This window comes from Peromyscus maniculatus, chromosome 11 (genome assembly GCF_049852395.1).
Source record: "Peromyscus maniculatus bairdii isolate BWxNUB_F1_BW_parent chromosome 11, HU_Pman_BW_mat_3.1, whole genome shotgun sequence".
NCBI classification, from domain to species: domain Eukaryota; kingdom Metazoa; phylum Chordata; class Mammalia; order Rodentia; family Cricetidae; genus Peromyscus; species Peromyscus maniculatus.
This window is the reverse complement of record NC_134862.1, coordinates 36243528-36258590: the sequence shown is the minus strand read 5'-3', so window position 1 is coordinate 36258590 and position 15063 is coordinate 36243528. Positions and strand designations below refer to the sequence as shown.

The window sequence follows — 15063 nt, the reverse complement described above, 5'->3', positions numbered from 1 at the left end:
TTGAATTTTTGGACATCTGAGGATGTGTAAACTCCGGGCCAGACATTGGAAGTTTACAATAATAAACAATCAAGGTGCCGCTAAAAATTGTGCTTGATAATTTAGCGAAACTGGAAGGAATTTTGTAAGTAAAACCAGAGAGTGAGCTGTGCTAAAGTGTGCCGCTGCACTCTTACTGCTGGGTGGGGAAAACAATCTCTGTTTAATTAATTTTTTGAAAAATCTGATTTGATTTTGCTATGATGAGGATAGAACCTGGGGCATTGTGCATGCTAAGCGAGTGCTCTACCCCTGAGATATGTCTCCAGCCCAGAGCGCTTTTTCATTCTATTAGAGTTTTTATACAGGTAGGTGTTGCACACTGAACATAATTCCCTCTTGTCTTGTTCCTTTCAGCTTCACCTTTCACTCCCCTCCCTCTCCCAAGTGCCCCTTTGTTTCCTTGGACAATTTTACCTCCATTTTTATTTAATATACACACATCTGATTTATTTGAATATATAAAATGTGGGAAACACAAAGAAGAAAGGCATGAAATATTTATCTACCTTAGACTGGCTTAATTTACTTAAAATGCTGATTTTTGTTTGTATTCATTTTCCCTGAGGTGACAGAACTTCCTTCTTCATAGTTGGAAACAATCTGTTGTGTCTATAAACCACCCTTTATTCATCTAGTCCTTTGTTGATGGACACCTAGTTTGGTTCCGTAGCTTGGCTGTCGTGAACAGCACTGCAGTAAACACCAATGTGCATGGATCTCTGTGGTGTGTTGTTTTAGGAGCCCATGGAGAAATGTTCAGGAGAGCGTGGCTGGGTCATGTGGAAGATCTAGTTCTCAAAGACATCCATGTTGATTTGCTAATTTCCACAGAAAACTTATTTTTTTTTCTTTTAAGAAAAATCTCTTCTCCATCCTCTAGCTGGTCACTCTTACCTATGTTCATGACTGCACATGGTATCACCTGATCCTGTTTTTCATGGCATCCTCCTCTTCATTCCTCCCCACCATGCTGCACTTGCATACATCCAGAGCTCCTTTCTGGTTGTGTTGCGTATCTGTCTTAGTTACTTTTCTATTGCTGTGATAAGACACCATGACCCAGGCAACTAGTAGAAGGAACAGTTTATTGGGGCTTTACTGTTTCAGAGGGTGAGTCTATACACATCATGCTGGAGAGCATGGGGGCAAGCAGGCAGGCATGGTGCTGGAGCAGTAGCTGAGAGCGTGTATCTGATCTACAAACAGAGGACACAGAGACAGAGAGAGAGAGCTAACCAGAAATGGTGTGGCCTTTTGAACTGTCAAAGCTACCCTCAATGACATATCTTCTGCAATAAGGTCACCCCTCCTAATTCTTCTCAAACAGTTCCACCAACTGGCCGTTCATCAATTATTCAAACATATGAGCCTATGTGTGTGTGTGGGGGGGCGGGCATTCTCATTCAAACCAACACAGTGTCTATGGACGGGTCAACATCAAGTGTCTTTCTCAGTTAATCTCCACTTTAGTTTTTTAGCTATCGGCTCTCACTGAACCTGAAACTCACCGATTTGACTAGACTGTCTGATCAGCAGGGCCCAGTGCCCTCCTGCATTACCTTCCCGGGTACATGAGGTTGCATCTAGCTTTCTATGCAGTGCAGGAGGATCAGACTTGGGACTTCATGCTTTTAGGGCCAGTGTTTTACTAACTGAGCCATCTCGCAGCCCTATAACCAGCAGTTCTTAAGATGTTGGTTTCTCTGAGTCATAGAGCATTCACTATGGACAGGCGTTTCAGACAACATGTAATGTGAAAAACAAATGAGCCTTTGGTTTAGGATTTTCCAAACAAGAGATTGTTAGTCATTGTAGTGAAATCTAGCCTCTCCTGCCATTAGGTTGACACAGCATAAAGACAGAACAGACTCTATGAATACCTAGAATTCACTTATTTGTTTCACATTATAGTGAGGTTCTCTGGTGCCTTGCAGGCTTAGTTCTTTGCCTTACCATTTTGTTTTATAATTAAATTTTTAAATTTTATTTTATACACCAACCACAGTTTCCCCTCCCTCCTCTCCTCCCATTCCCTCCCCCCACCTCCTTTCTACCCCCATCCACTCCTCAGAAAGGCTAAGGCATCCCATGGGATTCAGCAAAGCATTCTTTGCCTTATCTTTTTTCAGTATCTCCTGAGGCGACTGTAAGAATTGTATTCTTCTCATAGGAAATTCTGAGAGGTATCCTCTTTTGTTTTCTGTGAGTGTGGTGTGTGTGCATGTGTCCGTTCATTTCCCCATGTGTGTGGGTGCATGGGGGCCTGTGTATGCACTTGTGTGGGGTCTTAACGCTGACAACACAAGTCCTTCCGCATAGCCCACTGAGGCCGCTCCTCTCAGTTGTCTCTAGAGGTCACCCAGGTGGCTGGTCCCCCTAACCAGCTTGCTCCAGGGATCCCTTGTGTCTGCCTTCGCAGCACCAGAATTACAGGTGAGCTGTCACACCCAGCCAGTGTTTCTGTGGATGCTGGGAATCAGGAAGCTGGTCCTCACTCTGGTGTGACAAGCGCTTGGCCTGTTGGGCCCACCTCCCCAGCCTCAGGAAGCACACTCCTGACATTGTGAAGATTCGCTGTCACCGTTCAGAGAGTAATTCTGTGATTTTAAGGTTCTGGACATTTGCTTGTGGTTAGATTCATAATTCATAAAGCAGATTCAGAAAATTCACATTTACATTTTGAGAAAATACAATCTTGCATTCCCAGCAGACAATGTAAGCGTATATAAATACCTATGATGTTTAAAAAAGTGACAGCAGCTAGCAGTCCTGTCACTGGACAGTGCTGTCCCTGAAGGTTTCAAGTTGTGGATGGACAGTGTGCAGTAGTGTGTTTGGGGTATTCATTTGCTGATATTTATAATAGCTTTCACAGGGGCAATGAACATGCTCTTTTAATTATCTGGAAATAATCTTGGTGTAGTTATAGCTGGCCATCAAGAACTAATTTAGGTTTAATTTTAAAAGTTAATCAGCTAAAATTGTGCCGGTCTCTACTATTAAACACGGAGTGTCTCTGACAGCAGTTGTGTGTGCTTCGGGACAGCGGGTGAGAAACCCAGGGCCTGTTGGACTCCATAGCATGCCTTTACTACTGAGTTCTGTCAGAGAGACTGAAACTACAGTCCTTACAGATGGACCATCCCTTCTCTGAAGTGACTGGCATCACAAGTGCTTTGGTTGTATAACTCTTTCAGATTTTGGAACATTAATCTCTACAAAATAAGATCCCTTGGGGATAGGGTCTGAGTGTAGACACAAAGTTCATGTCTGTTTCAAATATGGCTTATAGGCATAGCCCGGGCACACTTTTAATACCTTTGTTTGTGTACAGGCGTGTTCCTGGGTGCCTGGGTGCGCACATTCATGTGTGTACTTGTACATATGGAGGTCAGAGGACAACCTTATGTGTCATTTCTCAGGTGCTTTCCAATTTTTCTTTTTTGAGACAGTCTCTCACTGGCCTGTTGGCACCAAGCTTCCAGGGTCCTCCGGTCTCTGCCTTCTCTGTACTGGGATTTCAAGCCTGTGCCCCCTCACATAGCTTTCTACATAGGTTTGGGGGCTGTGATTCAGACCCTTCTGCTTGCCCAGAAGGCGCTTCACCAACCACCTATTTCCCCAGACCTCATCCTATACCTCTACAGCACCTGTGTTTTGACTGACTCACTGAATGAAGTCAAGTCCAGCACTTCACACTTGGGTATCCTCACCACCAACTGGCATTCAGGAAGTTTCAGACTGTAGAGAATTCTAGATTTCTGGAGTAGGGAAGCTCCAATTGCAATAGTGTTTTAGAAGTATGCATTTGGTGATATTTATAATAGCTTATATGAGGGCAATTGTTTTTAGAGTGGTGGCTAGCAAATCTTTTCTGGCTCACATAGCAAATATTTTGGCTTTACGAGCTGTACCCATGTGACCACTTGTCATGACTACCAGCTTGGTAATCATACCCTACCCTAAAAGCAGCCACGGAGAATCTGTAAGAAAGCAGGTGTAATAAATCAATTAAACGAATAAATCATTATTACAAAGACAGGCAAAATGTTTTGTTTGGTCTTTTTTTTTCTTCATTAAATGATGTAGCTATTAAATGTGTATGTGCACAGTGTGCATGCAGGTGCCAGAGGAGGCCAGAAGAGGGTGCCGGGTCCTCTGATGTAAGTGCTGGGGAGAGAACCCTGGTCCACTGCAAGAGCAACAAGTGCTCTCAACCACTGAGCTATCTCCCCAGCCCCTTAGACAGGTAACATGTGCCCTCTAAGTGCCAGTCTTGGATCTAGAGTAAGACAATAAGAAATGACCAAGCACAACTGGCCCTTCTTGTGTTAGTCCATACGCTCTAAGTACCAAATTTGAACTAGAGAAGAAGGAACATCATGCATCTGACCCTTGTGTCTAAGACATCTTTCAGCTGCCCTGCCTGGCTCTAGGGCAGAACTCTTTGCCTGGTCAAGGAACTCTAGCCCAGCAAGGTAGAGAGGGAAACCTATAGCAATAGTCAGTCCCATCTGAATGCACTTCTGTTGGCCCTGCTTTTTATTAGGTGAGCCTATTTCCAACTTTGTGGGCATGTGCACATTCATGGGGAGGCCGAAGGACTATTTAAGGTGTTCCTTAGGCATTTTTTTTTTTTGAGATAGGGCCTCTTACTGGCCTGGAGCTTACTGAATAATTGAGACTGGCTATCCAGGGACCTCCTGGTCCCTCTTTCTTTGTCTCCCCAGCTCTGGACTTAAAGCACACACTTTTTATATAATATCTTGCAGTCAGACCCTAGTCTTCCTGCTTGCATGGCAAGCACTTCATTAACTGAGCCGTCTACACAGCTCCATTGTCTCTCCATGTAAAGCAAATGGGAATACATCTAGAAGATAGTTTCTGGAGTCCTTTTGCCCTCTGTATTTATTCTTAGATAAGTTGGAACATTTAAACAATGTATTTTATCATATCTACAGCCCGCATCTCCTCTCCAGCCCCTCCCAGATCCCCCACCCTGTCTTCCTCCCACCTTCATGTCTGCTTTGTTTTACCCACTCAGTCAAATATGGGCTGCCACTGGGTGTATGGGTATAAGGCTATTGACCAGATCATGGGCAGCCTACCAGAGACCACACCCCTGAAGGAAACTGGCTCTGCCTCCACAGTAGCCATCAGTCACCCATAGCTCATCTTCCACTCTTGGATCCATGCTGGATTGTTGCCTGGCTTGATCTTGTATAAGTCTTGCGCAGATATGTGACCATATCTGTTGTGAGTTTACATATGTGGTGGCCCTGTCACATCCAGGCAAGTGTTTCACAGCAGTCCTACCTAACATCTGGCTCTTACCATCTTTCTACTCCTCTCCCTTTTCCATGCTATTCCATGTGTGTGTGTGTGTGTGTTTTATTTAGGGTTGAACACATCATTGTTACTTATTTTCTGTACTTTGAATAGTTAGGAGTCTTTGTGCTATCTGCTGTCTACTGCATGAGTGTGGAGGGTGGTACTAATCCATGGGTGTAATGATAAGGATTTAGAAGGTGGTCTAATATTATATTCATTTAGGAAAATAATAGATGCATCTTTTCCTCCGAGGCCTATGATCCACCCAGTCATGGGTTTACAGAGCCAGGTTGGTTCTGTCCTGTGGATAAAGTCTTAAATCCAATCAGAAATTGGATGGTTACCTCTGCATAGCATATTCTTTCCCAGAGTCAATGTTAAAAACAATAAAGTTCTAAACCTGTAGGTTCTTGGGTAAAAATGACAAGATGAATAAGATCTGTGTGACACTCTTTCAGAGAGTGAAAACAGGTCCACATTTGTTATTTTCATAAGGCTGTATGTATTCTACAGGCCTTTGGAAGACTCAGAATGTTCCACCCATGCTAGGGTAGAGGTATGACTTCTAAACTCCATAAGTACAAGTTTAATTTAAAAATATCCTACCACCCTAAAATGATGGTCATTTCAGACAGGTGTGGATACTGATCTAAGTCCTAATTTTGATGGATTTGGATAAAAATAAAAGCATGATGATGCTTGAGGGGAGTTTTCTTGTTCTCTACACTAAGGTTATTTCTGTTTACAGAGATGGGAAAAATGTGTGTGTTTAAATATATATATATATATTCCATGTGCTTATATACATATAAATTTCAGGAAATCCTCTGAAGAGATCTGAATGTGAGCAGCATAAAGTCCAGAAGGTATTTCTTCTCCTTTCCTTTCTTTTTTTTTTTTTTTTTTTTTTTTTTTTTTTTTTTTTTTGGTTTTTCGAGACAGGGTTTCTTTCTCTGTGTAGCTTTGCGCCTTTCCTGGGACTCACTTGGTAGGCCAGGCTGGCCTCGAACTCACAGAGATCCGCCTGCCTCTGCCTCCCGAGTGCTGGGATTAAAGGCGTGTGCCACCACCACCCGGCTCTCCTTTCCTTTCTATTGTATGTGAAACACTCTGACCAAGAGCAACTTAGGGCAAGGAAGGGTTAATTTGGCTCACACTTCCAGTTCACAGTCTGTCACTGAGGGGAGTGGGGAAAGAACTTGAGGCACAAACACTGCTTGCTGGTTCTTCCAGAGGCTCCTGCTTAGCTAGCTTTCTTATATAGCTGAGGTCCACCTGACCAGGGAATGGTGCTGCCCACAGTGGGCTGGACGCTCCTACTTCAAATAACAATTAAGGCAAACTCCCCCAGACGTATATACAAACAAACCTGATAAAGACAATTGTTCCAGCTGGGTGGTGGTGGCACATACCTTTAATCCCAGCACTTGGGAGGCAGAGCCAGGCAGATCTCTTGTGAGTTCCAGGGAAGGTGCAAAGCTACAGAGAAACCCTGTCTCAAAAAAACCAAAAATTAAAAAAATAAAACAAACAAGCAAAAAAAGACAGTTGCACATGATGTGATTCTAGGCTCATCAAGTTGACAGTTAAAACTAAGGATGATCTTAATGTTATTGAAAACTGAGGTCATGAAAAGGTTTTGCTTAGGGACTGTAAGCTTCTGATTTAATAACCTGGCATAACACCTGACGTACTATTTGATTGATAAATGATGGTTAGGCTTGGCATATGTTAGTAAAGTGCTTGGCTGCACAAGCATGGGGACCTGAGTGTGATCCCTCCAGAATCCACACATGCAAGCCAAACTGGTGGCTTTAATCCCGGCACTGGGAGACAGAGACGGGAGGATCCATGGGGCTAACCTCCTTGGTGAGCTGCAGTTCAGTGAGAGACCTATCCCCAAAGTAAGGTGAAGAAAACACTGGACATTATTAACCTCTGGCCCACATAGATGTACATCCATCCCTTCTACCATGTAAACACACACACACACACACACACACACACACACACACACACACGCACGCATGCACACATGCACACAGACACACACATGCACACACACGCATACATGCACACACACACAGACATGGACACACACGCACACACGCACACACAGATGATGGCCAAAATAATATCAATAAGCAGACATTATATTTATGAATTAATAACAGCGCTGGAGAGTCTGCTCAGTGGTTACAGTTAAGAACACTTGTTATCTTGCTGAGGATCTAGGTTTTATTCTCAGCATCCCAGGTGATGGCTCACAACCATCCATCTCAAGTTATTGGGGGTCCTCTTCTGACTCCTTGGGCACCAGGCATGTGCATGGTACCGATACATATATATGTTCAGGTAAAACACTCATACACATAAAAATAATTTACAAGAATTAAGAATGTTACCAAACTCCATGAGGACAATAAGGCCTGGGAGGAAAACTAATTAATTGCATCATATTTCTAATTTTCTTCTAAACAATAAATTTCTAAGCCAGTGGTCTGCCCAGCTGAGGCTGCAGTGTGTGGGGAGCTGAGTGGAATCCTGCTCTCAGCTGTGCTGAAGGCGGAAGGCCTGAGTCACAGCTACAGACTCTTAGTTACCCACAAAATCGAATTTCCTAGGAAAGACTAGCCCTGATGAAGCAAAGATGGCAATAATCACCAAGTGGCACATTAGACAGCCACATGGGGGACCACCACGTTAATAATCTACAAACGCTTGCTGTGTGAGGGGCAAGCTCTCTTCCCCTGCATCTGCAAACGCTTGCTCAATGTCCCTGTGGTTAGGACCGAAGAGAAGCTGCCCAGCAAAGATTGCCAAGTGGGTGGCCCTTTGCCACCTGATATTAATAGATGAACTGCAAAATCAGAATAGAAGAGAATTCCTGGAAAGCAAAGGTGAGTTTATTCTGTCTGAATATTAGTGCTTAAGCAACAGCTTGAGTGGAAAAACCATGTACACAACATTTGAGTCTAGTAATTTTCTGATTTGATTTTAGAGGTTTACAGTGACCTATGAAGATTTGCTTCTTACTTTTTTTGCATTTGTTCATTTATTTATTTTACATGCATGTGTTTGAGTACACACATGGCATGGCACATGTGTGGATGTCAGAGGAAAACTTGTGAGACTCTCTTTTCCAATGTGGGCCCTGGAAATTGAACCTAGGTCATCATGCTTGCCAGCAAGCTCCTTTACATACTGAGCCATCTAGCTTGACCTTCTTATCCTATTTGTTAAGAGGATTTTTTTTTCCAGGGATAACTATAGCTTGATATTTTGGTTCCTGTTTCTGAGTTTTGTTGATGTCTTGGGAAATGACTTTCTTGGTTTGGTAAGTGGCTCTGTAAGTAGCCACTTGTTAGAGTGTTTCTTGAACAACCGAAGGATGGTACAATTCAGCTAGTGGTTTCATGCACATCTTTGTTTCTAATGTGTCATTGAAAGGAAAGGAATAACTTTTAAAAACGATATATCTTATTTTTAATTATGTATATGCATGAATGTCTCTGTGCATGCAGGCATGTGAATGCAGTTTTCATGGGAAGCAGAAGAGGGCATTGGATCCCCTTAAGCTGGAGTTATAGATGCTTGTGAGCCATCTGATGTGGGTGCTGGGAACTGAACTCAGGTCCTCTGGAAGAGCAGCAATCAGTCTAAGCCTTACTGACTTCTCTCCAGTCCCAAGAACCACTTTTCACTAGGTTGTCCATGAAGATGCTTATTCTTTTATTTTTATTTTCTTTATTTCTGTGTATGTGTGTGTGTGTGTTGTATAAGTGTATGTGAGAGACCTGACTCAAAAACTAAGATTGAGAGAAGTAGAACCACATTGATATATATTATATATATATTATATATATATACCAACTCCTATCTTCTTGCATTTTCATTTGCATGTTAAATTTTCTTCAATATTTCATATGTCTATGAGAGAATGATTGGCTTTTTCATTTGACTTAATCACCATGGCCTGTTTTTCCAGTGGCTTGATTAACGGGAACAGAACGTGTGCAGCTACTCCGTTCTGTTCTTAGTTTCACACAGATGTCAGTCTGTAATTGTCATTCTAAAATGTTGGGTCAAATTGTTACTTAGACTTGATTAATAAAAGAAATAGGTACAGGAGCTGGGGAAATGGCTCCCGTGGCTGAGGTCACTGGCTGCCCTTGCTGAGGACTCAGATTTGATCCTTAGCACCCACATAGTGGCTTGTAACTGTGACTTCAGTTCCTGGAGATCTATGCCCTCTTCTGGCCTCCTCTGGTACTAGACATGCATGTGGTATACATATACAAGTGCAGACAAATACTTGTGCACATTAAATAAAAATACACGCTAAAGTAAATAGAATGTTTTCCTTCTTTCCCATGCTTAGGAACAGGTGAGAAACCTTGGAAGTGGCCTTGTTAGGCAGGTTAGGGGTGCCTGGGTCTAGTGGTATTTTAAGGGCAGGCCCATCCAGTTACTTTCTCCAGCCCATACAGTTACCATAAATAATGAGAAAATGTTTTATTCAGGGGCAAGAAGAACATGCTTACCCAGGGACTGTGCTCTTATATCAGCAACTCAGTCTATTTAGTTCTTCAAGATTCTGTGCTCATGAAATGGGTCTTATTACATTGTCATCTTGGGATAATGCTCAGCACCTGTTTTTAGATTTATTGTCATAAGGTTGTTCCTTGGAAAATTGTTTTAATATTTTTAAAACTCCATTATAGCTTTAATTTTGTAGTCTTCTTCTATTCCTTGCATATTGATTTCACTTAGTAAAATTTATTTAACTAGATGTGTTTGATCGATCCTGAATCAGTGCTTTTTATTCTTCTTTATTCGGCTGACTTTTTTCTTTTTTCCGTGTTAAAGTGTTCTCTTTAGAAATTTGCCATGAGCCTTAAGCATTAATTTTCAGCTTTGTTTGACTTACAGAATATACGTCAAAATTATTAATTTTCCTCAGTATCAACTGTAGTTCCACCTAAAAATTAGTATTTCAAGACAGCTTGTTTAAATGTTTTTAACTCCCTTATAAGTAGTTATTGATTCTTTTTTATTAGTGGATTTTTTCTCAGGTTTTATTGAGAAAATTCTCAAGTGTACAGAATAATTGGACGACCAGAGTAATAGGATGTTGTTCTTCCCATGACTTAAAATCAACAAATGTTTAACGTTTATTCATAAATACATTGTTGTGAATTACATGATTCCATTGGTGTATCTGTACACATGGGTTGAATACCATGCCATGTCTGATGTATAGATTTATCACATCCTATCAAAATTTTCAAGAGAAAACATTCTCCAAGTTAACATTTTTGATTGACATACATTTTCCAAAATGAGTAGTAGACACAATTACATATGTCCTTGGAAGATAAGGGCCATTTAATTGATAATCATAATATTTTTATTCTCTAGAAAAATAAAAACTTTTTCATGTCATACAGCCCGAGCCTTATTTAGAATTGCTAATTGCTCCCAAAATGTATTCCATAGCTGTCTGTTTTCAGGAAGTCCCACCCCCTTTAGTTGTACTTGGTTACAGCACATCCCTCCATCTACTTAGATGCATCTGCCTGTTTCCCCTAAGGTCATTGACTTGACAAATGCCGGGTCCTGTTCTGAGTCCTGTTCATGCCTCTGCTTTGTGTCTGCTGTCTTTCCTCTGCTTCTCCATGTGCTCCCTTCTCTGTAGGAAAAAAGGAGTTCAAAAGCCTTGCTTAGACAAATTAAATGTTGTTTTGCCTGGCCTCCCTCCCTCCCTCCCTCCTCCCTTCCTCCCTTCCTCCCTCCCCTCCTGTATGTATATATGTGGATGGATGTTTGGCAAGGCCCATCTGTAGGTCAGAGGCCAGCTTTCAGGAGTCAGTTCTCTTCTTCTGTCACAGGTCTCAGAGATCAAACTCGGGTCCTCGGTTTTGGTAGCAAGTGCCTTCACCCAGTGACTCATCTTGCTGACTCTTAAACATGGTTCTTCCCTCAAAATTAGACAAAGTTTTGTTATGTACTTCTTATATCCATCTTACACAGCAGGTAAGGTTCCTTCCTGGTCTAGTGTAGCCAGTTCCCTTGCAATTTACAAAAATAATGAGGTGCTGATGGTGGTGGGATTGGAACAGTGTACCCATCAGTGTTTTACTTAATGGCTTTTGCATGTGTTGATTTGGATCAGTAATTTCACTGAGGACACAGCGTAGTGATGCTCCTAAGCTGTTCCCAGTTAGCCGTCAGCACAGGTGAAAACTCCCCCCATCACCCACGTTCAGCATAAGTGCAGCCTCTGCGGCTCACTCGGCAAGTGTGTTGCTTACCCTCCTTTCCCGTCTCTGTAGTTCTCCTTACCGTTGAGCAGAAACTAAGCATCTCTGTTATTTCCTTGTGAACAATCTCCAGAATGTAAGCTACACAAGATCAGAGTGTGTGTGTGTCTGTGGGTGTGTGCACATGTGCTCTCATGCACAGGTGTAATCCAGGTGCATATCTGTAATCCCAGCAAGATGGGAGGCAGAGACAGGAGAAGGCCTGAAAGCTCATGGGCCAGCTGGCCTGGTGTGCATAGTAGTGAAGGACAGAGACCCTGTCTCAAACAAGATGGAAGGCAAGAATCGATACAATACCAGAGGTTGCCCTCTGACCTCCATACACACTTCATGGCACATGCTCCTGTACTCTCACATGCATACACACATGTATATCATACATGCACAAACACATGCACAAAGATTCAAAAGAGAGACTAAGGAAAACTTTCTTAATATGGAACCAGTCTTTGCCTACCCCTTAAAGTATCCACTGTTTCAGAGGGTCACACTGAAAGTCCACTTTGCTCTGGATGATGTTGGAAAACTACCCTGGAAATCCCAACAGGAAGCCTTCAGTAGTCACAGTTTCATGGCATTGTGATAAGTGCCACTGAGCTACACTAAAAAGAGCAGAAGCCATAGCCTCTGCCCAGACAAGTGGGTGGCTGCTTAATGTGTCCTGCACATATTTTTCCAGTACGGTGTCAAGCAAGAGAATGACCTGGACATTAATTTAAAACTCGATTCAGTTTTCACAGTGAAGTATATTTATTTTTTCCTAGCCATTGTACTTCTACAAATAAATGGCTTAATTTTTCTTTCTTTTCAACTTCTCCACTGGTGATTTCTTTACCCATCAAGTGATTTCTCCAACAAACTTTGTCATTCCAGGTAATTGAATGTTTCCCAGAACTTGAAATAAATATACAAAATGAGGTATAATCCCTCTGCTTATATTCTTTTATGCCTCATGACTTTTTATGTGTCTCTGGGAATACTATTATTTTTTATTAGACTTAAAAGGAAAAAAATAACTCTTGAAGTAATCCATGTGTCTATCAGCCAGCACAAATTTATGTGCTTATACTAGAGTATTATATTGAAATAATTCAGAAGGTATTATTGGAAAGAATACCTCATTTCTCCAAAAGAAGAAACTATTAGGTTTGTGAAATCCTCATCTTAGAAGTCGTTATTTGCTAATAAAACAACATTTCCTGGAAAGTATCATTTTCATGAGGAAATGGAAATTTATGAGAATTCTTTTAAGACAAAACGAGTCTCAGCTGAGTCCAACATTTTCCTGCCCCAAGTGGATTTCCCTTGCGCTCCAGCCAAAGGCAAACAGTGGGCACCTTTGCTCCGCTTCCAAAAGGACTCGGGGGCCCTTGACTTCTGACTCCAGACACGTGGCTGTTGGGTCCAACTCTTACCTGCCAGTTAACAATAAATACTCTGGCTAGCTGTGCCAGCCTCTGGGTCAGCTCCATGATAAGATTAAGGGACCTGTTTGTTTAGCTCATTAGCAAAAATTTGTTCCACCCAGACAGGGCTAGGAATGGTGGTGCGGAGGGAGGGAGAGGCTGATGGAATGGATCCCGCCCCCCCTTCTTCTTTTTACTGGAAACTGGGAAGTGAATGAAAGGTTTCCCCTTCTAGATACCCACTTCTCCTTTCAGTTCCTTGCTTTGGGGCAGACAGTCAAAGCTTCAAGCCCCCTCTCTGGGCGTTTAGAGCCCCCCCCCCGCCCCTCTGCACTGCACCCCTTCTTTCTCCCTCCCAAGGAGGGTCCCCAACTCTAACTCCAGGCAGAGATTGGTGGAACCATTGGGTTGAAACTGATTGTGACAGCACCAGATGGGCTGGATTTGACAGGGTGGATTCTGAGCAGCTTCTGAGTGGGGGGCGGGGCAGGGAGGGAGAGGGTGGGGGTGGGAACCCAAGGGCCAGAGCGGACCCATAGGAGTGCGCAGCGCCTGCTGCTGCTGCTGCTGCCGCCGCTGCTGCTGCTGCTGCTGCTTGCCATACCACGGGCTGGGGTGGGGGGTGGGGGGCATCTCTTTAGCGCGAGATTCCCAGGGAAGTAGCAGTGCTGTCCCCAGGCGGAGTAGGAGAGAAAGGTCCTGTGGCCCAGATTGCGCTGGGACACCGGGAGGCAGGCGCGAGCTGGGGACCGGAGGCGTGCGACACAACAAAAGCCTAGGTGCCCGGGCTGTGGAGCACGCGCGCGCGCGCCGCAAGGCTTGACATGGCAAGTTTGTCAACTGTGGGCTTCCAGGCCAGCGCCTTGCTTCTCCCCAAGTGACGGCACCGCAGGGTCTGTCCCCCAAGGCGGGCAGCCCCCACCGCGATCTGAGCCCTCTGCAAAATGCTCCCCCGCAGGCCAGGTAAGAGGACGCCAGCTCCCTGCACCCTACCAGGCGTGTCCCCAGAGCTGTTTCCTATTCTCCATCCCCTGGGTATCCCCTAGTGCCTGCTGATCTGGTTGCTTTTAAGCATTCTGTTTCTTCTTGGTCCACCTCTGTCCCCCTGTCGCAGATGACACAGTCACCCTCCACGAATTGCTTATAGAATCCCAAAGGGGGTGGGGTAGGATTTCTGGGAGGTGGCATTAGGTTGAAGAATCTTTCTGCTCAGAAAGTCAGCTCCAGGACAATCAAGGCAGGATGTACAAGGATTTAGCACTCACCATCCATTCCTAAGCTCCCCAAGCCTGGCAGCATGCACTCCCCTTTCCACCTGTGGGACCTTGCTTTGTGCCGGATGGAAGCGCTCATGGAAACAGGCACACGTGCTCAGTGTTCCCTGTGCACGCAGGCTCGTATGCTTGGTGGACTTTTCTTCATGGTAAGTGGAGAGGAGGATGTGGGTCTTGAGTAACATGGCCTCCCCAAGCATCCAGGGTCTCATACCTCTGTCTGTTGCTTCCTTTCCACTATAGTAATCAGATAGTAAAACATTTGGGGCAGGGGAGGCTGCTGATGTGGGCACTGGGCATCACTGTGCCCCTTCAGTCGATTATCTTTCTGGCTCCGCCCCTTCTTCCTTCTAAGATATTGCATTGATAGTTTCCTCTCCTGGAAAGTCAGTGTCCTGGGGCACAAGAGGACTTATAGGTCAGCAACCTGGACCACCATCAAGAGCCTGGCCCCAGCAGCCCGTGAGGGACTCCAGACAGCACTGTTTCCTGTTCTCTTATTCTGATGCATCAGGTCCCTCACCTGATATGTCAGGCTCCCTCAGGTGCTCCCCACCTCAGGGCAAGCTCCACCCCAGCTGAATCAGAGTGTGTGCCCTGTTGCTACCAGCAACTGCCTATGCCTCCTAAGCCTCTTAGTTCTGATTGGTGGGCAGAAATTCAATCTTATTTTGGAGAGAAGCTGCC

The 15063-nt window shown here is 43.9% G+C and overlaps 1 protein-coding gene across 11 annotated transcripts in view; it reads left to right on the top strand.

Moving 5' to 3' along the window:
* The window catches only part of Nckap5 (NCK associated protein 5), a 934454-nt gene that overhangs the window by 330444 nt on the left and 588947 nt on the right, over nucleotides 1–15063 (top strand). Inside the window, exon 1 of one of the 11 annotated variants that reach the window (XM_042258032.2) lies at nucleotides 13926–14065. The exons of the other annotated variants lie outside the window; for them this stretch is intronic. The gene's annotated coding sequence lies outside the window, so the exon portion shown is untranslated. Of the gene's footprint in view, nucleotides 1–13925; nucleotides 14066–15063 lie in introns of those variants that run through there. 11 annotated transcript variants of the gene reach the window in all.